Source organism: Peromyscus californicus, unplaced genomic scaffold, assembly GCF_007827085.1.
Source record: "Peromyscus californicus insignis strain IS unplaced genomic scaffold, ASM782708v3 Scaffold_4__1_contigs__length_199733344, whole genome shotgun sequence".
Taxonomy (NCBI): Eukaryota; Metazoa; Chordata; class Mammalia; order Rodentia; family Cricetidae; genus Peromyscus; species Peromyscus californicus.
Genome location: NW_026294562.1, coordinates 195,586,764 through 195,612,124, shown reverse-complemented (window position 1 = coordinate 195,612,124; position 25,361 = coordinate 195,586,764). Strand labels below are relative to the sequence as shown.

Sequence of the window (25,361 nt, the reverse complement as noted above, 5' to 3'; positions counted from 1 at the left end):
ATGAATCCAAAGAAAGAAAGGTATGTCCAGCAGAAAATAACTGTTAGGTATTTGCTTTATCTACTTATGTCTTTATGAGAGTTTATGGGGTATGAAACTTATAAAAACACACAGTACTATTTATTTCTTTGTTTTAGAGAGATCTTAGACCATCGTATGAAAGAACAAATAGTAATAGGTCTGGTGAGTGAACTAATAAGAACTTATAATATCCACTACTTACACAGTAGAGGATGAGGGTACAAGAAATGCATTGTGTTATTCTGGATTCTTTAAAGTAAGGCAGCATAGAGAATGAGTACATATATGTGTATATTTATAGGATTTATGAGATAGGTTTCCATGTTGTGTTCTAGGCTGCTCAGCAATGGAAATAGATATCTCACACTAGAGAGACTGAAAATCTAGTAGTTCAATTCAAGAGACTAGATGTCTCAGCAGTCCAAATCTGGTGTTGTAGTCTGTAAAGATTCCTGGAGAGATGCTGATTGTCATTTTGTCTTGAAATTATAAAGATTCTGGAACTAATATCAGTGAACTAATTCCAGAGCAGCAGTAAAGATTGACTTGGTAGATGAGTGAGGACATGTCTCTGAAAATTGTATTTTTTTTGTCCTATATACTTTTTGTGGTCTTTTACCAGAAAATGATGCCCATGTCTATGGTAGGTCCTTCTGCTTTGAGTAATCTCATTAAGAAAATATGTTACAGGCTTTCCTAAGAGCTTGTTAGATTATTTCTCAAGCAATACAGTTGTAAACAGAGCTTAACCAATCAAAATCAATCCTACATCAACATGGCACACAAGAAAATCTCTTTCTGTCATGTTTTATTCCTTATAAAAACAATAACCAGGCCACATGTTTCAACTAATACAATACAACAATCATAAATACAACGTCAAATTGATTATACACTTAAAAGTAGATGGTGATGTCCCTTGAGGAATACTTAGTCTTTTTACCCCATAACTTTAGTAACCATGAATAAATATATCAATCACTGTCTTCACCCATAAGAAATATTGAACTAAATCATAAATACTGATATATATGCTTGTTTATACACAAAAAGTTGTTTTTAACCAAAAACATCCTTATTTCCACAGCTGTTCATGTAAACGTAGCTGATGTTACTGAACTTACACTACTACCTCTCATTTTTTATTTCCCCACACAATAGCCAAGCAACTTTGAAGGTCTTGATAATTTCCCTGAATGTGTGATCTCTAACTTCATTCTGAAAATCATGGACTCTGTATCATCCTACATGGATTAGTTCTAGGTTCAGATTCCCACTGGCATTAATCACAGGACATAGTAATACAGACCATAGTCCTAAAGGTTCTGCTATAATCCAGACATAATCTTCTACTCCTTCATTGTAGAAAAACAACCAAGTTTTCCCTCAGTAGTGGGGACTAATCACATCTCCTAGCTCTGTTAATTCTTTAGTAACATGTTCACATCAGAGCACTGAAAGCTCAAGTTGACCAGGGTGAAATATCAGGTTCTAATTTCAAGAAATATTTACTGTGTCTCCAGTTAGTATTACTCCAGCTCCTGAAAGCACATTTCTAGGAGAGCAAAACATAAAGTCACTGCAGCAGTAAGCATTTTTTTCCTGGGCCATAAGAGGTAACGTTGAGTGGAAACATTCCAATTTCCACAGTAGAATTCCTTGACCCATAACTGATGGCTAAAAAAGACAGCATACAATATACTGCATCCTGATTCAAAGCATATACAACCTTCTGAAAGGCAGTGTCACAGCCCTTTATGCAAACACCATATAAATGGTATCTTACCTGTGAAAAGCTATGTTACCATTATACCATGCTTGTTGATAAAGGATGGTGGAGGACATATTAAACTAGTGGTATCCATGAATATGGGCCTAATGTTGTAAATCTCTTCCTGTGAAGAGAGTTCCTTTGTAAGAAATAATGCTCCATTAGTGTTCTAGTTCCTCCCCTGAAAGATGTGTCTTGTTACTGGAGATAACTAGTTTACTCTCCATATCCTGTATTGCTATGAGACTTGGCTAGGTTCACCCTCATCTATTCCTGGGAGTTTCCAGTGCTCTAGGTTTCTAGCTTATTGAATAAATGCCCCAAGATTCTAATTATCTCTCTAACATGGGACTGATCTTACCCCTGTGCATATATGTTACAGTGGTATAGCTTAGTCTTCTTGTGTGAATCCTAACAGTGAGATTAGGGGCTCTGACTCTGTTACCTGGTTCCTCCTTCTGATTGCCTCTTCTAGCATTGATAAAAGAGGAAGTGCCCAGTCTTACTGAAACTTTATATGCCATGGCTAACTGAGATCCAAGGGAGGCCCACATGTATCTGTAGAGAAACAAGAAAGGAGAACTGGATGGGTCTGTTGGGTGAACAGGGATGAGAGGAGGACCTGTGAAGAGGGGAGGGGGGGAAACTGATTGATAAAAAACACACACATAAACACACACACACACACACACACACACACACACACACACACACACACAAACAGACAGACAATGCTGTCTGACATACCATGCTGGTGTGAAAGATACTTATGAAAGCACTCAATGTTAGTTTTGACATGTGCATTAGGCTCTGGATAAGCAAATTCATAACAAGAATAAGTATCTAGTCCATTAAGGTGAAAGCATTTTGCTTTCTTCTTTTTAACTTTCTTCCTTTTATTAAAAACAGATTTTCTCATACAATATATCCTGATCAATTTTCCTTCCCTCTACTCATACCAGTCCCTCCTACTCTTCCATCATATCGAGATGCACTTGATTTCTGTCTCTCATTTAAAAAGAATGAGCTTCTAAAAGGTCACAACAAAATATAAAATAAGATATAATATGCTAAAACAAAAACCAACATATCATAGGATCTAAGTGACAAGGTTCAAATAATGTTGTGCATAAATAGCAATCCTTAGAAGACATTCACACAGCATCTAGATATCCTGTTTGGTTAATTCAGTTCCTCCTGTTTTCTATGTTCCTGATGTGAAGCACAAGTGAGGTAGGGATTTACTAATTTCACTGCCACCTTAACTATTTGAGATGTTTCAGTTTGTCTTCTAATGCACATGACTAAAAAATAAATAATAACGTTTATCAATCCTCAGACAAGTGTCTGTGGGTTTTTATTGACAACACTCTTCCATCCTTTATTTAGGGAACTTATTCATGTGTTGGAACATCCACTCATTACATAACATAATACAAAAGACTTTCACTGTGTTAACTTACCCTGTGAACTAGGAAATAGAATACTGCTCATAACAGCTTCATTTGGTTTATTATGTGAAGAGTACATTTAGGGGCTATTAAATTATTGTGCTTTGTAGAGAAAAGAGAAAGATATCCTATCATCCTCATGTTCTCAGAACAGGGTAAGTAGCTGGTAAACCCACTGCACTAGGTACAGGTATTTATCAGAACAACACATCTACCCAATTATTTACTGAGGATTAACTAGGACAGCAGAGGTACAGTAGCTCAAAGCATAGAATCTAAACAGAAAACTTCATGTCTCAGATAGTTGGTCCATTTGGAACTGAATAATTTAGTAAGATCATTAATTTTCTCAAAGTGAGAAATAAAGGATTTTACTGGATGTGGACATCATATTAATATGCATATATAAATGTATCATAGAAGCAAAGAATTTCTAAGACACAGACACTAAGCAAGGTAGAATCCACTGACTTCCTTGGTTTGGAAAATCGTGATGTCTCAATCATTTTGCTGGGTTCCGTCCATCATGGGACTTTGGTCCTTTCTCTACCTACACTACAATTGGAATGTCATCCTCTGATGTAGACTGTTAAAAACAATCTCAGTTGTTTTCATATGAAAAGTTTCTTGCTTCATTCTTGTGACCAAATTATCCAAAGAGGAGTTCATCCCTGAGCTCTTACTGCCTGTTGTTTTAGATGAAATCATGGTGCCTAAGGGTGCAGAAGAAAATCTATAAACATATTTTTCAGCTTATTTTTCACCTGAATACAGGGCATCAGATGCATAGCCCAAGGGTAGAAAGAGTTCCAGAATTCTCAGTGGCAGTGGAGGAGGTATAAGAAAGTGCTCAGAGTGTGACAGCTCTCTGTGTTACTGTGACAGCCTCACCCATCAACAAAGTTAGAAGTGCATATGGTCACAAAAGCTTGAGCTAAGTATAAACCTGCTGGACACTGAGATCTGAATCCATCAGACTTATGTCTGAGCAGACATGTGTGTTGGTGGGATGTTTTCTTTTGGTTATTATTATCAGGATCTTGTTTAATCACAGTCGTGCATATGCGTACAGCTCCTCTGAGTGTTATTTCAGAATCAAAGAAGATTTTCACCATGAAGGAGATGTAACCATTGGTGTATTTTTCCCAGTTCATACTTTCTACACAGGCAACAAAGTTCCACATTCTTATCTGCCAAACATTTACACCGACTTTCACATACAGTAAGTGTTGTTGTTCATTTATGCTGTTTCAGATTTCATTTTAGAAGGATGTTGTCTAATAAGATGAATAAATATTAAATTATCCAATGTCACTCTCGTATCTAATGTAATTGAATAAATAAATAATGACATCTCTGATTTCCAGTGCAAATTATGCAATGCGGGGACAATAATTCCTACAAAACATTCTCTGATTTCTGAACCTTTCAATATGTCTGTCCATCTTCTACAGCTGTCCTCCAGTGACAATATTGTACATCATAGGCTACTAAAACACATTTATGAAGAGACAGAATCTTGTATTTTTATTTCTCATCATTTTTGCCAATTTCTTAAGTTTTTCACATTAATCAAATTTTTAAAAAATTAATGTGCATGAAATACATTAAAATCCAAAATCAATTTTAACTAGTCCTTAGGAGATAGGATTGAACTTTCTTGTGTATAATAATAGTGAATATTCAGATCACAACATTTATGTACTTGAGTATGTCATAACTTTACTTGGTTCTGAATACAGCTGAGTGCTAATTCAGATAACCCTAATTTCATTTCTTTCTTTCTATTTCTTTCTTTTGGGATCTGGGCAGATCCTCACTATGCTTCTGTGATATCTTGGGCTCCCTTTCTCTTTCTCTGAAGCCATTTTCCCTGCAGTGTGGCTTCTCCATCTCTGTCTGACCTCCATGTTTGATGAACTCAAGTACTTAAGCATGGCTGTCTTTCTTCTCTCTCCCATTGTCCTCTTCCAAGAAACTGGTACGATGTTCTCCAGACCTATCTTGGTGCCTTTTCATTTTAAAAATCTAATAATAAAGCATTCAAGCAGCAAAAAACCCACATTTTAGTATCATACATGAACTGGACATAATTTTTGATGTTCTATATATAGAAAAAAACAGAGATCTAAAAATACTGATCAGATTTTGTGATTGAAGTTTTCATCCCCTTTTCATTGCTTACTGGTTGAAGGCTTTGAGCACCTCTGCTGTCTTTTCATGGAAAATATAACAGGGATTTTGATTATAATGTGCTCAGATGACTGCATACATGTAAGAAATTCTCAAAATGCATGCATTATGCATTATATGTGTATATATATATATATATATATATATATATATATATATATATATATATACATACATACATACACACACACAAACACACACATTCAAGTCTTTCTGTTAGGAAAGAAAACTTGGTTTCCACTATTTTTCTTGGTTTCCACTATGAAGGACTTTTGTGCCCATTTCCCTTCCAGTACATGCCTTTCTTTATTTATCATTTTGGTGTGTCTGGCTGCTTTCTTGTTGGTGTTTAAATGCTTTCAGGAATTAATTGAGAACTTAAGTACAGTGTGTTTTGATCACATTCACTCCTCCCCTAACTCCTACTGTATGTTCTCCTTTATACTAACCCTCCTGTTAACCCAGGTTGACATTTCTTCTTTCTCCCCAAAGAGACCTGTCTATGTTGTTGTGTTACTCAAAAAACTGGAGCCTTTTCTGGACAGTGGAAAACCTACTGGAGTTCAAAGCTTTGATAATAACTGACTATCACAAAATGTATCAAAAACAAAATCCCCATGGCTAGTCGTGTGATTTCACACAAAACTCTCTTTTCTATGCTTGAGGTTTTTTTGTTTGTTTGTTTGTTTTTTGTTTTTTTCCTAGTGTGACCTTTTGCAGCTCTGGTGCCACTGATACTATGCATTTGTATCTACAATTACTCTGTTCTTCTGGAAAAATAATTTCCTTTTAATTATCTACAACCTCTGGAAGATCACTGAGATTTCTGTGCCTGAGAAAAATGTGTGTTCCTCATCTGAAGCTGAGCATTATCAAGTGCCTCACTCTCTCCAAAATGATCATTTGAAGGTCTCTGTTAATTTATACCTACCAGGAGAGGTTTCTGTGACAAAAATGGGTCAATGTTCTCATCTATGGTTTGAAAAATAAATTATTAGGAATTATGATAATTCTATGTCAATTTAGCAGAATAATATTATTATATTCTGACCTTGGGCTTATGGTCTCTTTTGTGTTTCAAATAACTATGCAATTAATGAATTTCTTCTCATAGAACATGCCCTTATTCTAAACAGACAATTATTTGAATATTCATGGAACATTTCTTTTGCTGTTGCATCAAAGGACATGTCTTATTTGGTCAGTTATTTTAGCATCTTTAAGGGCTCATAACTGGATGATGTCAAATAATTATTATTCCTGGTTTCATGTATACAATTTAGTGTTTAGGGTATTCACCAGAGAGGAATTTTGGAACATGATTTAAGCCAATAGAAAACCTTTCTTAGCCAACCCCCAACTATACTGGGTGATCAGGATTCCAGGGTACCATGGAGAATTTCTCAGGATGAGCTTTTAAGTACAAAAAACATGTTCTGTGTTAAAATACATCAGTTAACAAGAACAGTTAGCTAGAATTGGAACTACAGAAACAAAAAGCAAGTTTAATATATTTAGAGTCTTTCTGAAAACTATGTGTGTTGTTTTCATTTTCATCAGGTGGTGCTGTCCATTTGCTGAGCTTTACAAGCTGAATGGCACTTCCACCATCCAGTCAGTTGTGCTAAGCTCTGGAGGCCTACTAAGTCCTGGGGCACTGCTACATTCACCACTGTTCTCAGGGAATGAGCCAAATCATGACCATTTATTTTATGATCCAATCAGAATGAGAGTTAGATGCCCACCCAGTGCTGATAGCAGAGTAGTTTGCCAGGGGGGAGTAAACATTTTCACAACCATGCTAAATTCTTCTCTAATTGCTCCTGATCAGTTATTAAAGAGAAACTGGGTTTCTCCCAAATCCATACATACTTTCCTTTATTTCATGAGAACTCTAAGCCTCTCCAATTTTGTAGAAACATTTCTGCAAAGAAATCTGTTTTTTAATTCAGAAACAGGAACTTTTATTACCTCTAAGTTCTGATAAACATATCTACTTATTTTGGAAACAATTAGAAGAGCCATTGTGTTAAACAATTTGTATATGTCCACCAAGGAGTTCCAGAGGCCCACTATATTGCACACACACACACACACACACACACACACACACACACACACACATACACACACACATATATATATTATAAATAATCCCATTAGGCTGAATATCAGCTATCCAAAAAGGTAAAAATGTGTAGCTTAAAAATTTGGGATATTGGATTTCTTTGTCCTTTGTAATCTCCTAATGTTAATTTTGGCTACCCTCAGTCATTGTAAGTATGTCAGTCAATGGGCTCACAGTCTGTTAAATTCATATTTCTATGTAGTATGAGGGCATGGTCTAAGCATAACCAGCAATTCTGGCTGATTTTGGATGGGAATGATGTAACACTATCCCTAAAGTCCCACCTGCAGAATAGAGTCTGATTTCTTAGGCTATTCGTATTTCCCAAAGACCTAAATCTTTTTAAATCAATCTTTTTAGGATTTTCCAGTTTTACAATGGAAACCTCCTTGATGCTGCCAACTAGAGGACAAAGCCACAGGGAATGTATAAAATTATAAACTCTATACTACTATCTAAAAAGATGAACTTTCATGTCCTTCATTTCTCCAATACAGTCAAACACTTAAAGTAGGCATCAGCAAGTAAAGGTCAAGATGAGATAAAGGCTCCTGGTCTGTAGTCACGTTAGATAATACCTTCCATGTATCTGTCATCCTCAATCTCCAGTCCAGCCCTGAGGTGAGGCTTGGACTATGACCCTATGTTCAAAGCCATAGTGAAAAACACAACATTCAGTAAGAGGTATAAGAGCAGGGAGTGCAAGAACCTGGGACCAATGAAATCTTATTATTAATAGGCTCATAGTTCAGAGACATTCCATTTGAGAATAGCATCTGTGGCTTCCACTTTTTTATCTGTGTTTGGTGGGTCTGTGATGTAAGAGCACCTGCATTCACCACCAGAGGAGTAAAGAAAATGACCTTGTAGGGTCCTTAACAGATTAGCTCCAGTGTCCCTTTGTCTACTCATTTGACACAGAGGATATCACTGAACTTAAGAAAAGTGAAATTGGTGGTAGACACAGACGATGTCTTGGTATCTTACAAAATTCAGTGAATAGCATGTGTGGAGAACTGGAATGCCTTTAGTGACTTGATAAGGGAATGATTAAATATTTTTGTCAACTGCTTGTCTCTGAGCCTGGGAAGCAGGTGGGGTATTCTTCCAAATATCATCTCATGGGTAGTTAATCCCTCCACATATGGGGAACAATAAACTGAGGTACAGTAAAGCAGGAAGCCTATCCAACTTTTTCTGGACTCTAATGAGAATTTTGTTGGAGTTTCATTTGATGTTCTGTTCATTCTTTCTGCCAGCTCAGAACTCTGAGGTCTAGATACACAGTGAAGTTTCTGCTCTATGTCTAAAGCCTTAGCTATTAATTAAGAGGGTTTGGGTTATGAAAATCAGGATATTGTTGGACCCTATTGCTTGAAGGAAGCCAAATTGGAGCACCATTTCTGCCTGAGCTTTTTAGCTACTATTTGAAGACTTTTAGTCTATTTGTGGAACACTTCTAACCACTCAAAAATGGTATCTTTAAGAAAGTTGCAAGTATTTTTCCCTTCCCCAACAAGCCAGATCTTGGTTGATGTCAGTTTTTCCAACATTTGACAGGGTGTTGTTCTTCATTTGGATCCCACTTGTAAAATCATATCAACTGATAGTCCCTGTATGTAGTAGTGGTGTTTCCATTTCCCCATATGAAATAATTGGCTAGATCAATCAGTTCCTCTAGTGGGGATGAGGTTCCTGCTTTAGGCACAAATAATTTTATTAAAAGTAAGTATTGTATCTGCCATGTTGCTGATTTCATCTTTCATCTGGTGACAGTCTTGTCTGAGCACCTGTAGGTCATCATCAGGCAGAGGGATACCTGGATTGATGACGAACTGAACTCAAGTTGGGGCAAGGAGTAGATTATTGTATTGGGTCAAACAGTCCTTAAGCAGATGATGATTTTTTTCCTCAGTGAAAGACCTCATTTTTCCTAGATACTATGTGTATCAGATCTTAAAACATTTAACTCGATTGCATTCTTTTATTAAGCTAGCAATACTTTCCACACATATTTGACAGATAGTCCATCCTACGGCTACAGGGTCCAATCATTTGGACTGATGTATCACAGGGAATTTCCATGGTCCCAACATTTGGGTAAAACCCCTTTGTCTTTTGTGTCATGGACTGGCATTGAAAAGGTTTTGAGGCCTCTGGAAGTTCTAGGGCTGCAGCCAAATTCAGAGATATGTTTAAAGCCTTGAAGGTCTTTCATTTAGTCTCAGTCAAGATTATGGTTTTAGTTTTCCTACTTTGTGCTTATGTATAGGCATTGCAGTTCCCACAAACACTGAAATACCCAGCTGCACCCAGGCATTCTGGAATCTGTGCCTTAGTCTTTGTAGTTGGAATCAGCAGTTCTGTGCGGTCTGCAATTTCCTCATGTATGTTTTTTTTTTCAATCTCTGCAGATATAATTTTAAAATACACCAGTTGGTTCTGGCCCTGGTATTTGCATTTGAGGAGATCAACAGGAACCCTCATCTTTTACCAAACATATCTCTGGGATTTGACTTTTATAATGTCCCATACAGTGAGAAAAACATTCTTATGAATGTTCTTTTTTGGCTCACAGGCCTGAGTAGATTTCAGAGTCTTCACTATAATTATAACTGTGAAAAGGAGAGAAAGTCAACTGCTGCAATAACAGGACCATCGTGGGCAAAATCTGCCCATATTGGAACACTGCTTCAGCTCTACAAATTTCCACAGGTGAGGAGTTGTATGGGATAAAAATGCAGATCGGGAAGAGGCTTGGGGCTCAGGCGGATGGGCGTGGCACTTTCTTAGAAAATTGGGAATCCATCTCCCCCAAGATCCAGCTATACCACTCTTGGACATATACCCAAGGAATGCTCAACCACACCATAAGAGCACTTGTTCAGCTATGTTCATATCAGCATTGTTTGTAATAGCCAGAACATGGAAACAACCTAGATGCCCTTCAACTGAAGAATGGATAAACAAAATGTGGTACATATACACAATGGAATACTACTCAGCAGAGAAAAACAATGACATCATGAGGTTTGCAGGCAAATGGATGGACCTAGAAAAAATCATCCTGAGTGAGGTAACCTAGACTCAGAAAGACAAACATGGTATGTACTCACTCATAGCAGGATACTAGACATGAAACAAGGATGACTTGTCTGCTACTCACATCACCAGGGAGGCTACCTGGAAAACAGGACCCCAAGAAAGACACAGGGATCGCCCAATGACAGAGAAATGGAATGAGATCTACATGAACAGCCTGGACATGAGTGGGGGTAATGAAAGGCGAGGGTCTAGGGAAAGAGAGCTTGGGGGAGCGGGAGATCCCAGCTGGATCAACAACAGAGAGAGAGAACAAGGAATAGGAGACCATCGTAAATGAAGACCACATGAGAATAGGAAGAAGCAAAGTGCTAGAGAGGCCCACAGAAATCCACAAAGATACCCACACAATAGACTGCTGGCAATGGTTGAGAGATAGCCCGAACTGACCTACTCTGGTGATGGGATGGCCAAACACCCTAATTGATGTGCTAGAAACCTCATCCAACTACTGAGGGATCTGGATGCAGAGATCCATGACAAGGCCCTGGGTGGATCTCTGGGAGTCCAATTAGCGAGAATGAGGAGGGTTTATATGAGCGAGAATTGTTGAGACCAAGGTTGGAAAAAGCACAGGGACAAATAGCCAAATGAATGGAAACACATGAACTATGAACCAATGACTGAGGGGTCCCCACTGGATCAGGCCCTCTGAATGGGTGAGACAGTTGATTGGCTTGATCTGTTTGGGAGGCATCCAGGCAGTGGGACCAGATCTTGTGCTCATTGCATGAGTTGGCTGTTTGAAACCTGGGGCCTATGCAGGATTGTTTGGCTCGGCCTGGGAGGAGGGGACTAGACCTACCTGGACTGAGTCTACCAGGTTGACCTCAGTCTGTGGCTGTGGAGAAGGCTTTGCCCTGGAGTAGATCGGAATGGGGGAGGGTTGGGGGGAAGGTGAGGGGGATGGGAGGGGGGAGAACAAGGGAATCCGTGGCTGATATGTAGAACTGAATTGTATTGCAAAATAAATTAAAATTTAAAAAAAATGCAGATCTCCTTTGTTGACATTTCAAGTGTGTCCATAGGTACAAAGGTATATTGGGATGGGTTAGATATAAATGGCAATTGTCCAGACAATTGGAGATGGACCTCTATTTTAGTCACTGGGAAAAGAAAGGGGAGGTTGAAGTAAACAAGGAGGATTAATAAAAATAGAAAATAGGCCAGTCATTTTCTGAAAACTTCTCTCACAGAAGTTTGCCTTTAAAATCAGGGTGAACCATCATTGTGCTAACCATTTCCATCTGTTTCTGCAGAAAAAGGATTGTGCATAATGCCATTGTTCTTTCCCTGGTTTTCATCTTTCTTTCTCTTCAGCTCACAGTTGGTCCTTTCGAGCCTATCTTCAGTGACCGAAGTCAGTTTACTTCTCTCTACCAGATGGCTCCCCAAAGCACAACCCTGTCTCTTGCCATGGTCTCTTTGATGCTTCATTTTGGCTGGACATGGATTGGTCTGATTATCCCAGATGATCACAGAGGGACTCAGTTTCTAGCAGATATCAGAGAAAAGATGGAGAAAAATCAAGTCTGCATAGCTTTTGTAGAAATGATCCAAAGCACCTGGAATTCATTTTCATACAAATACTGGAAAAGTCTTGGCATCATCCAGGAAACATTGGCCAATATTATCATCATTTATGGTGACAATGATTCACTACTAGGTTTAATGAGCAATCTAGGGCAACAGATTTTGATGAGTAAAGTCTGGGTCATGACCTGTGAGTGGGATGTTACTAATATTGCTGATTATTTCTTGCTGGATTCTTTCCATGGAAGTCTCATTTTTTCACAGCACCATGAGCAGGTGGCTGAATTTAAAAATTTTATCCAAACAGTTAATCCTAATAAATACCCAGAAGACAATTACCTTCCTAAATTGTGGTTTTTGTTCTTCAATTGCTCATTTTCAGAGCTGGATTGTCATCTTTTGGAGAACTGTCAACCCAATGCTTCCTTGGAATTACTGCCTAGACATATATTTGATACGGTAATGAATGAAGACAGCTACAATACATACAAGGCTGTCTATACTGTAGCACACAGTCTCCATGAGATGAGTCTTCAGCAAGTACAAATGCAACCATTTGGAAATGGGGAAAGCATGGTGTTCTTCCCCTGGCAGGTAATATTCCTTCCACTGTATTAGAGCATCAACAATGTGAAATTTTGAGAGTCTTTAGAGGCACCAAACTAGGCATTACATATTTCAGTATTTTACGTATAGTATATGTGTATATACATACACATATGTATACGTGTGTGTGTTTGTGTGTTTGTGTGTTTGTGTGTGTGTGTGTGTGTGTGTGTGTGTGTGTGTGTGTGTGTGTTTGTGTGTGTGTATCCATCCATAGGAGATTCTTCATGTGTTATCCTATCTTCCAGGTTAGTGCAGATCTTTGTGTTCATGTTGCTGTGGAATAAGGTGCTAGTGGCACAGAGGAAATGATTTTCATGAATATAAAAATTGTGTCACAAATAGCTACACAGTTTTTTCATTGTAATGATTACCCCAGAACCCTAAGAATTTTCTCAGTGAAAGAATGACAGCTCATTATCCCAAGCTGTTAGTATATAAATGATTTCTTTCAACTACTATTTAGTCATAAGTACCCACATTTTACTCCATGAATTTTGAGATAAACCTTGTGTATAAATGGGTATAGCTTTCTTTTAAAGAAATTGAGATTTGCTTCAATCAATACTCCCTGATTCCATTTCTAAGTTTGTATAGAAGATGTTCCTGAGGCTCACTGTTCCTCAGATATAGAATTGTATCCCATTAACTTAGGCCACCATTCCTTACCTTCAATGATACCTACATTATTGTGTCCTATGGCAGAGATAATGAACATTGAGAGTTATTCTATAATCCACTGGTGGTCAAACTCTCAAACCTACATTAACACATCCTCTTGCATCACTTTCAGCTTCATCCTTTCTTGAGGAATATCCATGTGGGAGCCAACATGGCTTTGGAATGGAAACAGAAGTTAGATGATGATAAGTATGATATTCTCAACTTTTGGAATTTTCCAAAGGGTCTTGGACTAAAAGTGAAAGTAGGAAATTTTTTGCCCAGAGCTCCCTAGAGTCAACAGTTGACTTTATCTGAGAAGATGATACAATGGCCTGAAAGATATTCAGAGGTGGGTTATATATTATCTCAGTGCATTAAACTTATCATAATAATACAAATATATCCCCAGTATAAAAACTTCTACTTTTGAAATTAAATCACAGTACTGTAAAAGTCCCAATAAACAAAGACAAAAAAATAACTACTAGAAGACAGTTCTTTATCATCCCCTGATTCTAAAAAAGAGGATGTTTTTAAGCTTTAAATATCTGCTATTATTCAGTAGTGCATAGCTTAAATTTTGTCAATTTGAAACAAATTAAGTACACCTGAGAAGCGGTATATGCAATCCTTGTAATGTCTCAAAAGACACTCTGATGTAGAAAATATCTACATTCACAATAGAAAGCTGAATAAGTTATATTTTCTTGCTGTGATCAAACACCATCACCAGAAGTGATTTTTTGAAAAAAGAGTTTATCTCACTTATTGTTCTGGATTTCTGTGTGTCTTTTATACTCAAGAGGCATGCCAGTGTTTGGCATCCTTGGAGAGATGGGCAGGAACCTGAAACAAAATGTCTCAGTCCACACACTGGAAGCAGAGAATGAATACTGGAATTAGGTGAGGGTCATACATTTTTAAAATCCCCAACCACTGAAATAATTCTGCCAATAAGTCTGCAACTCTCAAAGTTGCAATAACTCTCAAGATAGCACCACCACTGAGGAAATACATACTCACATATCTGTGTTTATAATTACCACTTTTCATTGAAACCAATACACAATGTCTCTATTAGAATTCCTTCACTGTATCTAAAATTTGAGTAGTTCATCTTGATTCCATGCTTAAAATTACAGAAGATAAACAGTTATCATTTCAATTATCCACCCCTTGAACTGAAATACTGTAGCGTGCATGTGTGTCTGTTATCTCTTATTCTGCTACTGAAGATACATACATACCTAATGTAACTTCAGCAAGTGTTTCTTTTGGATGACAGTATGAGCCTTCAGCCCTTATCTTTGGAAATTTATTGCTCTAGGAGCATGAGGTTCCTGATGACATCATATTCTCAGTCAATAGAAAAAAGTAAATACCACGAAACACCTTTTTCTCATTCTCAATTCTGAGACAACAGCCTACAGAATTGTGATGCTCACTCTTAGAGTGAACCCTTTAAACTTCTCTTTAAAAACACTCACAGGGATGCCCAACAATTTGTTTACATGGTGATTATTAGTTCTGTCAAGTTGACAAGCAAGATTACAATCATGGTGGATATAAAAGTTTCTCAACTCATTAGAAAGCAAGCACAGAGACAAGCTCCACCTGGAAGGACCATTTGACCTTCTAGGTCATGTCTTCTATGATCTACCTGCATCAGAATTCTGTAGCTAGAGTTTTCCTGCCTGGCCCACAGTCAGGACAAATCTCTCTCACCTGCCAGTCCTACAGGCGCTCAGACTCGACCAAGTAAACACAGAGACTTATATTGGTTACAAACTGTATGGCCGTGGCAGGCTTCTTGCTAACTGTTCTTATATCTTAAACTAATCCATTTATATAAATCAATACCTTGCCACATGGCTTGTGGCTTACTGGCATCTTTACATGCTGTTTATCATCTTGGCGGCTAGCAGTGTCTCTCTCAGCCTTCCAATTCCCAGCTTTATTCTCCTCCTTGTCCCACCTATACTTCCTCCTGCCTGACTGCTGGCCAAACAGTGTTTTATTTACCAACCAAGCAGAGCAACACATTTGCCATATAGAACATCCCACAGCAGACTTGTCCCTACCTCATTATGATCCAAACTATCTAATAATGGGATGATCCTCAGACTAATTTTGCATAGATCACAGATGCTCAAATTCCTTTTCTACTCTTATAGGAGTAAAACTTGGAAATTAATTATGTGATATTAAAAATATTATTGAGAATTTCAATAAACCATGAGAATTTGTTAATTTTGCTCCCATTTTCTCTCAGATTCCTCATTCTGTGTGCAGTGAGAGCTGTGGTCCTGGATTCAGGAAAACTTCCCTAGAGGGCAAGGCTGTTTGCTGCTATGATTGCACTCCTTGTGCAGACAATGAGATTTCCAATGAGACAGGTAAGAATAAATCTTACTGAAATGGTTCCATATTTCTACAGAATACTGCATTATCTTAAAAACTGAAAAATATCTAGAGAGAAGTCAGAAAAATGTATTCTTTCTCTTATTTAGGATATGAAATGTGCATCACCATGTCTTGAAATAGTGCAAAGTAGGCATTGAAATTTGTAATTGATTTACATTTCTGATCAACTTCAGCTATTGTTTCCTGCAGGAAACCCCTATTCTCTGTACTAATCAATATGCTTTATTTCCCCACATAATTTAACACACAGTAATCAAATTCACAAATTGGATGTTTTCCTAACTGTATTTCAATAATGATTAGAACTCAACTAAATATAGGATAGGTTATTTTATTAATGATTCTTCCCAGCAAGAACAGAAAATCAGCAATTTGTGTTTGATATACCTACTATATAATTATTAAATGTACAACATAAATAAAATTTCAAATTTCCTTAATGAATAGGATTATGTCCATTTTTATGCTCCAATTCTGAGAAACAGTATATAAAATAATATCCTCAAAGCAGTTCCAACTGTCTATTACTGAGAGTTGTACCAAGACCTAAGAGCTACAATGGAATATAGAATCTACATTTAGAAGAATAGTTCATGAACATATTCACAGCATATTTCATTGGGAAGAAAAATCTTTAAAAGCTAGTATTTCCATACCTAATACTAAATTTGTGACCAGGTTTATTTCAATTTTGGAATTTTGAAATGTTTTCTATTCTTTGAGAATTTCATACTATGTATTTTGATCATATTCATACCCTCCCAAATCTTCTACTTTCCTACCTAACTTCTTTTCTCTCTTGTTAAAAAAAATTAAGAAAAATTCATTGAATTCAGTCTCTGCTACCAAATACTCTTTGGAGTGGAGTCCCTGATGGAATATAGACTAATTCCTACTGCCCCATTCTTAAAGTTTCAAGTGTCTTCCCTGTATAGCAGCTATGAGGTCAAATAACTTCTTAGTTAAGTGTAGTACTTTATACCTACTCTCCATACATAATGATATTTGGTCTGCCCTGAGCTTTCACATGTTGTATGCATGGTAACTAACCTCAAATTTATATATTGAACTGCCCAGCTGTGTCTGGAAGTTTCTATTCCCTTGAAGTATTTCATGACCTCTGACTTTTACTTTCTTTCTGCAACTTCTTTCATGCATTTCTCACACTGAGATGTAAAAGACTGTGCTCTCAAGCTGTTATTCAAAAGAAACACACTTTTAGTGAATATGCATGCACATATTCACACACACACAGTAATTTTTATTACATGTATCATGTGCCTTTAGTAAGGAATGGAGTTATGCATGTGAATCATCCATTAAAACTTAGAAAACTAAAACAAAATGAACACCTCCACATAAAAGAGAAGGAAATAACAGAGCCTGAGATTATACTATGAAAGTAGGTCCTAAGAACAGAAATAACAATGTGTCACAATAGCTGAAGGAAAGGTTATTTACAACGTATGTAGAAATAAGTTTTATTCTACTAAAGTGAATTCAATATTGAAAATCTGGTGATGAGTTTCTTTTTAAAATCATGCAATAATATGACAGTGGAAATCTGGCGTGCATAAATCACTCTTCTTATATTTAAAATAAAAGATTATGAATTTTATGAATTTTCAAGAGCAGAATATTATAACAATGTTTTAATTTATACCCTGAAACTGTCTCAATAGTTCTGTCCTTTCCCCAGTTTGAATGACGACTCTTCACTAGTGCACTAGTCAAGCCTGTAACAACGTAGTAATGCCTATTCACTAAAGCTTCCACAGAGAAGAGTCAATATTAGAAAACAGGAAGCATATTTAATAATTTATAATGATAAGAAAATTGAGACCCTATGTTTAAGAGGTGTATTTTATGAAAATAATTTCAAGAGCAAACTCCCTCTTTTGCACTACTCAAATTAATAATGTGGTATGAATTATGATGTGGTTTCAGAAATAAAGTATGCTTATGTATTGCAATTCAATATTCTAATAACTTCCAAAAGAGATACACCAATAGCACAAGAGGCCTGAAGGTATATAAGAGAAAACTGTAAGGTGTATTTAATTTACATCACTATAAAGAAGATGGGTTGTATGAGAATCTACTAGTAATTGATAACTACTACCAAAAGAGGAATATCACTTTTTCTTTAAGGTTGTGAATGCTGAAATGTTTCACATATTCCAGTTGTAGCCCCCATAATATGTAAATACTAGCATCACTGAATAGATTCAGTGAGTATTAAAATATCAAAAGAAGAGATAAGAGAGCACATTAAGTTGGGAAGTAAAAGTGGGAGAAGTAGAGGAATGGAGCAAGAGGAAAGAGGGCTGAGTTGGATCAACACACTTTATAAGTTCACATAAATAATAACTGAAATATCAGATAAGGAAGTTGGGTGGTATAAATATGAAAATGTTCACTACAGAGTTTGTGTTTCTTTGCCCCTGAGAAAAAGTAAAGTGTTGTAGAAAGCAGTTCTGTCAAAAAGTACAGAAAAATGGCTTAGAAAAGAAGTGATAACTTAAGCTTGGATTAAATCTCACCTCATTTCTGATCAGATATGGAAAATTGCATGAAATGTCCAGAGAGTCATTATGCAGAGACAGAGAAGAAACACTGCCTCCCAAAAGCTGTGAGTTTTCTTAACCATGAGGACCCCTTAGGGATGTCTCTCACAACCACAGCTCTGTGCTTCTCCGTACTCACAACTGTGGTTCTTGGACTCTTTGTGAAGCACAGAGACACTCCAATTGTCAAAGCTAATAATAGGACCCTTAGTTACACATTGCTTATCACACTCACTGTCTGTTTCCTATGTTCCTTGCTATTTATTGGCCATCCCAACACCGCAACCTGTATCCTACAGCAGATCGTATTTGGAGGTGCTTTCACTGTGGCTCTTGCCACTGTGTTGGCCAAAGCTATCACTGTGGTTATTGCCTTCAAGGTTACTTTTCCAAGGAGAGTGGTGAGGTGGTTAATAATATCAAAGGCTCCAAATTTCATCATCCCCATATGTATTCTGATCCACCTTGTCTTCTGTGGAATATGGCTAGGGACTTCTCCTCCCTTCCTTGACCAAGATGTTCATGCTGAACATGGACATATCATCCTTGTGTGTAACAAGGGCTCAGATTTTGCCTTTCATGGTATACTGGCATATCTCTGCTCCTTGGCACTTGGAAGTTTTACTATGGCTTTCATGTCACGGAATCTTCCAGATACATTCAATGAAGCCAAGTTCCTCTCATTCAGCATGCTGGTATTCTTTTGTGTGTGGATAACATTCCTCCCTGTCTACCACAGCACCAAGGGGAAGGTCATGGTGGCTATGGAAGTCTTCTCTATCTTGGCTTCTAGTGTAGCCCTCCTTGGCTTCATTTTTGTCCCTAAGTGCTATATTATCTTAATGAGGCCAGATAAGAACTCAGTTCATCACATCAGGAACAGGCCACATTCTAGAAGGAATAACTCTCTCAAAACCTAGTTTAAAACTCAACATAGTTCTCATATTAAGACATGAATTTCAAAGATGAAGTCCAGCTGATCACTACTGAAAATATGTGTTATGCAATTAGAGTATGGGTTTGACCCTTTGTGCTTTTACACGGTCATCTGCTTACAGGAAAATTTCTGTCTACAGTCATCTAATTGTCCTAGAGCCTCTTTATACTGGAGCTATTGGAGTTATGCACACTTGAAATCCAGGTTGTATTTTCATAAGAGCAGGACCTCGGTATGTATCTGGGCTTGTCTGAAACATTCTGTGAATATCATGATATTTTGAACACACAGAGATCTGCCAACATCTGCCTCTCCTCTTCTGAGATGCACAGCTTCACACCACCTCTTCTGGTATTAAAGATGGCCAGTCCCACCACCCCACCATATTCGTCTATGATATAGACTGTAAGATTCACGTTGTTGTTCTAAATTGCTTGAAATCATCAAGTATATTCTCTTTTCCAATTGTACTCATCACATGTTGTTTTAAACTTTGAAAGTGTTTCCTAGTAAAATTTTATCTTGTCTTTCAATAGCTGTGGTAAAATATATAGATGAAAATTTTATTTTATATTCAACTTTTTAATATATCAGATTTGTACAAGAACATCCATCTGTTTCATAAGGTCTCAAGGCCCTTCAATAAAGTATCATATTTTCATTCAATTTATGTAATTATACTGAAAAATACGAGATTTTTAAAATGTATACATAATCTTTTATGAACATAAGATTTCATCAGTCATAGAATAATATGTTGCATGCTAAGTTAGAATGTAGACTTACTATGAATTATATTTTTTTACCCAATGTCAAATGTCAATCAATCAGAACAAGTAACTATGTCTAACTACATGTATCCCTTATTTGCCCTCATATGATGTATGTCACATTTCCACCTGTTTTAAGTGTAGCTGACTACCACTAGTTCCTTTTTAATATAGGCACTTGAGCATCATTTATCTAAATGCTTCTTCCAATTAACTGCTTTTCCTTGATTTAGTATATACTCTTCATTAAAAAACATGAATAGGTTACAATGTGCCACTTTCTTATTACATATTTCTCCAGAATTCATCACCGTTTCATACAAATACATACAATATATGAAGTAAAATATTTTCTATTTCCACATCATTAAATAAAATCAAAATTGTATAAAATTGTTAGACTTTTACTACTGTGAGTTTTGTCCTAGCTGTGGTGACTCTTTTGCTTTTATGTCTATATACTAGGCTAGGAGGTTTCACAAATGCTATTGTTAGCTGTAATTGAACATAATTACTGCTTGTCAAGAGGGAAACCAACACTAGTTATGGAAACCAAACCAACAATCAAGAACTAGTGAAGTCTTGGATCTTAGAGGAGAAGCTACAACTGCCACTTTACTAAAATAGCATAGTCTCTAAACATTCTAAATATTTGTTCTCATATACAATTAAGTCAATTCTTCAGATCTCTTTAAATATATGCCATATTGAAACAGATGCATACAATTATACAAGGCCACAAGCAATCAAATTGAATAATTGTGGATCCCAGTTCCAATTGATACATTTACAGTAAATACTCTCCTAAGGTTCAGGTTTCATTGATGAAGATCAGACAGAAAGAATCTAAATGCCTGAGGACCCGAGAGTTTGCTGTGAGATTATATCTCTTAGGAATGTTACACATTACCCACAGAGACACACAATGTCTGATCAACATGACTTCATAAATATGAACTGAATTAGGAACACAGCAATAGGAATGCACATGTGAATGGCAAACCTCATTAGACCTCAACCATTCATGGATTACAGGCAACAAAGTAAAGCTGACAGAGGAAGAAAAAGTCTTCCATGAAGCAGAGCACACTAAATGATTTGTAAGACAAAATGGTATTCATATACAATTTAGGACTGTGTATTTATATGTATTCATATACATGAATTATATAGTACATAATTTATGTGTTATAATTGAAAATATAAGTATAGGTTATTCAAAGTATATATTATATATAGGAATTATACATACATTTATATTCCTGATATGTACTCACAGATATTTGAATGTATATATGTAATAACAACTTAAAAAAAGAATCCATGAGTTTGTAATAGAGAAAGAATTGGTATTCAGGATTATTTAGCAGGAGAAAAGACAAGGGAAAATGATGTAATTCCATTATAATATGAAAAATAACAATGCAGTTCTATTAATTGGCATTTAAAGTTCTTTTATATCTTCTATATTTTTAATGTTGTTCTTTAGCTTTCCTTACTAAGTAATTAAATATGTTGTGAAATAATTATCCTTCAATTCACATCAAAAATTTTTTAAAGAGCTGTCCTCTACAGCTGTGGATCCCACATGGAACCAGAGTAGAAATTCTGCATATGGGAGACGATTGTGTAGCTGGGTCTGTTTGAGGGGGCCCTGGCAGTGTGATCCTGATCCATAACAGGTGTAGGAACTGGCTTTCTGGATCCCATTACCTGTGGTAGAACACACTGCTCACCCTTGATGCTGCCAGTAATGGCTTGGTCCTGCCTCATCTAAATGTACCAGACTTAGCTGTCCTCTCATGGGAGAACTTACATTGATAGAGGAGAGGATGAAATTATCCTGTTAGAGGTGGGTTGGGGAGGGGGGAATGTAGATGTAATCAACAGTCTTATTAAATAAGAAACACAGAACCAATGCAGAGAAGAAAGTCAAGAGGTCAGAGTTAAGAGCTAAAATCTTACCCTTCCTCTTGCGGTGGTCCTACCTCTCCAAAAGAGAGCTACTTCCTGTGTTAAAGACTTTATATACAATTTCTGTCCTGCCTTCTCATTGATTGTAAACCCAACCATATGACCGCCTCGTCACTGCCTGTCTGTACAGACCTCCAGGTCTTCTATGATTGGTATTGGTGTGTGTATCTAATGCGGGCTGTATCCCTGAACAAACAGAGACTTACCTAGCTCTGCTTACCAAGTTCTGAGTTTAAAGGCATGCACCACCAAAGCCCAGCTTTCCTATGGCTTGCTAATAGTTCTGACCCCCAGGTAACTTTATTTATTAACATACAAATAACATTTTGGTACAAATAAAATATCACCATATTTCCCCTTTTCTATTTTAATAAAAAGAAAAAAGGAAAAAGCTTATAACTAACATAAGAAAAACTATATACAAAAGTATAATAACTATATACAATATGTATAAGTAATAAATACCTAAACAATGTCTAGTCCATTTGTGTCGCATCCACCTTGACCAGCAAGGAAGACGCGACGCCAGGCTCTTCTCCAAGCAGTTTATTCAGGAACCTTGAACAACCTTCTGACCCCGGGGAAAGCCATCTTCTTCTCTCTCAATCTCACTCACTCACCCTCACTCTCTCTCTCTCCCTCTCACTTGCGCTCTCTCTCTCTCTCTCTCTCTCTCTCTCTCTCTCTCTCTCTCTCTCTCTCTCTCACTCTTACTCTCACTCTCATTCAGATCTCCCATCTCCTCCGATCTTCCTCCCAGGGAAAGCCAGCCCATGCCCTTTATAGCCACTGGGCAATCAACCCTGTAGTGCCACATGGACAATGCCAATAGGGTCAGACATATGCAAGCAAGCCAGATTAGGTCCAGGTGTGCGGAAGCAAGCCGGATCCTAGCCTTAGCCAAATAAGGAGCACCTGCCATCGGGAAGGCAGAAGCCGGATGCTGGTACTAACTTTGAGGAGCGGCCGTGCACGGCTCTCTACAGTTCCCTCTTTATTGTTTTAAGCAGCAGGCAAGAGCAGAGGTCTAATCTCTGCCAAAATACAACTTGGACATTGTACTGGTGTTAGTCCAGGTGTCATCCACCCAGAGAACACTTGACCTGTCTGATACCCTTTTTTGCAGAGGTGGGAATTAGGGCATCAACCCACATGCAATTAGACTTGCTCTTCTTGGGTTTTGCAATACAGCTAGACCCAAGTGCAGTGCACTAGCCTCGCATCCTGCATGATCAAGTTTTTAATGTGGCCAGCCAGGCCTGGGGAGACTGCAGCCTCTGTGGCTGTAAAGGCTTGGATAATCATGGCTGCATTGCGCTGCTGAGAAACCCTTAAACGAACAATGCACCACAGGCACATCAGGGAGACAAGCACCAGTAGGCCTGCCAGGGCACCTAATCCCACCCACTCCTTTAAAAAGGTGATAGGCCAGGTGCACACGGGTGGAGTTGACCACAATGATCTCATTGCGCAGGATCTGGGTTCTGCTCCTGCAGCAAGTGAACTCAAAATTAAAGCAATACACTAGAATGTGATGTTATGGGTAAAGGGTATGGCCAGGCTTTTATAAGAGCCCAGAGTAGTCGATCCACAGCTGCTCCCACTGGTATGCTTGTCAGAATCAGGGCTATCAGGATCAGGCACATCAGCTTCCGGGGTGTCATCACGTCTCTCCATCTGAGGGGCCCGTCACACCAATCATTCAGGTACCCAGATAGGGTCTAGCCGGTCCTGTGGGAAAACACAAACAGAACCTCCCGCCCATGTTAGCACGGGATCGGGGCCATGCCAGCTACGCATGAGGATATCTTTCCATTTCACCATGCCAGTCATAGGGCTGTGTGGATTATGATGCCTATCTGCTGATGAACTTCCCGAGGCATCAAAATTAAGGGAATGGAAAAGAAACAATCCTTTATATCCACGGCAATAATATGCCAGGAGGCTGGCAGAGCTGATAGAAGCAGTAGCCCTCGCTGCACTGGACCCATGACCTGCATCTGATTATTAATAGCCCTAAGGTCATGTAACAATCGCCACTTTCCAGATTTTTTTTTCTAATGACAAATATAGGTGTATTCCAAGGGGACACAGAGGGTCGTATATGTCCAGCCTCAATCTGTTCTTTTACTAGCTCTTCTGCTGCTGATAACTTTTCAGAGGAAAGTGGCCACTGAGGTACCCATACCGGGTCCTCTGTTTTCCAGGAAATGGGAATTCCTTCCTCAGTGGCCCCTATGAAAAACCCAATTCCTGTCTAGGTGGTCTACTCTGCGCCTGAACTGGATCTTTTCTGCCTTGGAGAAACTTCCCCAAACCAAACCTAGGATGACATTCCATCTTCATCATAATTTCCTGAGACTCCTTAGAATATCCGTTACTCAATTTGAATCCCATACTGCACTAATTGTACTCCCATCTGCCGAGTCAATAATTTTAAACCGCACTGTTTTCGCTGTTAGCTCAGGTTTTTCTGTGTTGCATTGATTTTCCTCAGATCTCAGCTGTGGATGCCTTGTTGTGTTGGTTCTGGCATCCACCATTCTTAGCTTAGCGGCTTCTGCTTTTGAAATCCGCTCAGACTGCCTGCTTTGCAGTCTGCTAAGACACTAACCTTCTGTGTCTCAGGTTCTTTCACCACATACATTAAGCTTAGATTCACAATCAACATTTACACCTTTTCACAAACTCACATATAACATGTGCTTAGGCCTAAACTCACACTCAACATTTACACATTTTTACAAACTCACATATAACATATTAACGTCTACTTATTTATACTCTTTAATGAAACTATAGAAGTTACCTTCCCCTTGAGGGCAGCTACGTTTGAAATGGCCCATTTTTCCACACCGAAAACATGCCCCAGTGTTCCCTCCTTTCTTGTTACTAAGTTGCATAACTGCAGCCACAAGGCCTGCATTAGTTAGAGGTCCCCCTAATTCTCTGCACACTTTTATCCATACTTCTAGACCTTTGTTCTTAAAAGGGGTGATCGCAGCCTTGCATTCTTTGGTACATTGTTCATAAACTAGCTGCTTTATAAGTGGCATCGAGGCATCTGGGTCCCCAAAGATTCTGCCTGCAGCCTCAACCATGCGGGCCACAAAATCTGAAAAATATTCCATAGGTCCCTGAAGGATCTTAGTAAGGTTACCGCTCACTTCCCCTTTATTAGGTAGGGACTTCCATGCCCTTGTTGCTAGTTGATTTATCTG

At 37.9% G+C, this 25,361-nt stretch overlaps 1 pseudogene; it reads left to right on the top strand.

Moving 5' to 3' along the window:
- On the top strand, positions 1–19,379 carry LOC128124300 (vomeronasal type-2 receptor 116-like; annotated as a pseudogene).
- Positions 19,380–25,361: the final 5,982 nt, after the last annotated feature.